Below are 2,654 nucleotides of genomic sequence, written 5' to 3' on the forward strand. Positions count from 1 at the left end.
TAAGGGAGCAGAACACGGATTTAATCAAGGGTAGAAAGGCCTCTTAAAATCTGGGAACAGTGTAAGGTGACCTCACAAAATTGATCCCGTGGGATTTGAGAATTACCATGAACTAGTGACTTCTAAATTCCTCCCTTTCTTTTCATTTTTGAATGGGAGTGTTTACTGTGCTCCTCCTGTCCCTGTTTCACTATTCTAAATTAGGTGTGGAGAGGGGAGATAGAACTTGTATTTTATTTCATGTGTCTCTGTATTAAGAGAATCCAATTCTGGATGTGACAAAGATCACTGAGGAGTTCATGAAGATATAGAGATGAATTGTAATGCAGCCAAACCTAAGATAGCCATTTTAAGCCATATTAGACTAATGGGAGTCTATCATGAAAATACCTGTAGGAAGAGGTTCCAGGCATATGAAATATCAAATACCCAGAATCTGACATAATATTATGCCTGCATTTGCAAGAAATAGCTCAGAATTTAGTATGGCTAGATTAGATTAAGCAAGAGAATTAATAGAAGGGGATGAAGAAAGGGAGGATGAAAAGTCACAATTTAAAGTTTTATATAGGTTCTTGCTAGAATTTTAGCTTTCACCTAAACAGAAAATATAACAATGCGGATAGAGTGGAAAAGCATTTGAAAGATTTTGAATACTAGTAACATAATATGACTTATCATTTAAGATTTCTTCATCTTGCTGAAGGGGCAAGTGAAGAATCAAGGTGACTAATTATAATCCAGGCAAGAGATGTGCCCCATTGGTGTATTGATGATAAGTGCTTTGATGTTGGGGTATATTTTGAAGGTTAAGCTTTCATAAATTGTTGGTCGAGTTTTTTGTAATGTGAAGAAAAAGTAAAAACAGGCAAGGGTAGTAGCAAAATTTCTGGACTAATTTAAAGCATAGAATGACCAATAATCAAAGTAAGGATGAACAACAGCAGGAAGAGTTTTCATTTGTATGTACGTATGCATGTATGTATGCATGTATGTATGTGTGTATTGGGGATGTGGTTAGTGTTCAGAAACTTGTTTTTACCCACAGTCAGTTTGAGTTACTTGTGAAATATCCATGCAAAATATTAAGCATGCTATTTGGAATATCAGTTTGGGATCTAGGGGAGATACCTGAGATGAAAATATATATGTTTAGGAGTTGTCTTTAGGTGGTATTTGAAACCAGAAGATTGTGTAAAATCATTAGAAGGTAAAGAATTGGTGCTGCCCAAAGACTAGATCCCAGAGCATTTCAAAGTCAAAAGTGAAAGTGATTTTTTAAAAATGCAAAGTAGTTTGATATTGAACATAGTGGTATAGGAGGAAAAGAAAGACATTAAAATATGAAAGACACCGATTGATAAGGTGATAATTGACTGAATGAAATGCTCTTGCAATGTCAAATAAGATGTGTAATAAAGAAAACTCACCATTAGATTTAGCAACATTTGTCAGTGACTTCTATATTGATAGATTTTGGCCAACTCAGTTTCAGTGACGTGGTGAGGGGAAAAAATCTGATTGGGATGGTGGTTTCTCAACAAAAGGTAAAAGGGGCAAGAGATGTGAAGGTGAGGTGAGGATGTAATTGTAGCTATGTGCTATGAAATTTAATCCTGCTAAGAATACATATAAGAAGGTAGTTGATACAGACAAAAGCTGTTATGACCAATGGAGTTTAGATCTAGTTAAGTTTAAAATTGTTGTTGTTGTTTGCTTACTTGTTTCTGGAAATATGAGATAATGAGATAGGATGATAGAAAGTGATAATCAACAGCTGGATACTTAAGAAGACATGACTCCTAAATATAATGTGATATCCTGGATGGGATCTTGGGAGAAAACAAAACAAAACAAAGCAAAAGAGACATTAAATTAAAACTAAAGAAACATAAATTATAAACTTTATGCAATAATAGTGTATCAATATTGGCTCATTAATTATAACAAATATTCCAAACTAATTTAAGACATTAATAATATTGCAACTGGAGTATATAAAAACTCTACCACCATTGAAATTCTTTTGTAATCTGAAATGATTATAAACTTTAAAGTTATCTTACCTAGCACTTTGGGAGGCTGAGGAGGGCGAATGACTTGAGGCCAGGAGTTTGAGACCAGCCTGGCCAACATGGTAAGACCTTGTTTCTACTAAAAATGCCAAAAGTTAGCCAGGCGTGGTGATGTGTGCCAGTTGTCCCAACTATTCAGGAGGCCGAGGCATTAGAATTGCTTAAACCTGGAAGCAGAGGTTTCAGTGAGCCGAGATCAAGCCATTGTGCTCCAGTCTGGGTGACGGAGCAAGACCGTATATATATACATGTACATATACATGAATATATACATGTATACATATACATACATATATATGTATATATACATGTATATACATACATACATACATACGTACATATGTATATTATAAACTTTATGTAATAAATACATACATGTGTATATATCTGTATATCTATATACATACATATATGTATATATACAGAATACATAGGTTTTATATATATTTTATATATACATATATATGCATATATGTGTGTTTGTATATTTGTATGTGTGTATATGTATGTATATGTGTGTGTGTAGATATATATATGTATCTATATATATAAAGTAGGAATCCTGAACCCAATGAAACC

The sequence above is a fragment of the Pan troglodytes genome, chromosome 3 (genome assembly GCF_028858775.2).
Source record: "Pan troglodytes isolate AG18354 chromosome 3, NHGRI_mPanTro3-v2.0_pri, whole genome shotgun sequence".
NCBI lineage: Eukaryota > Metazoa > Chordata > Mammalia > Primates > Hominidae > Pan > Pan troglodytes.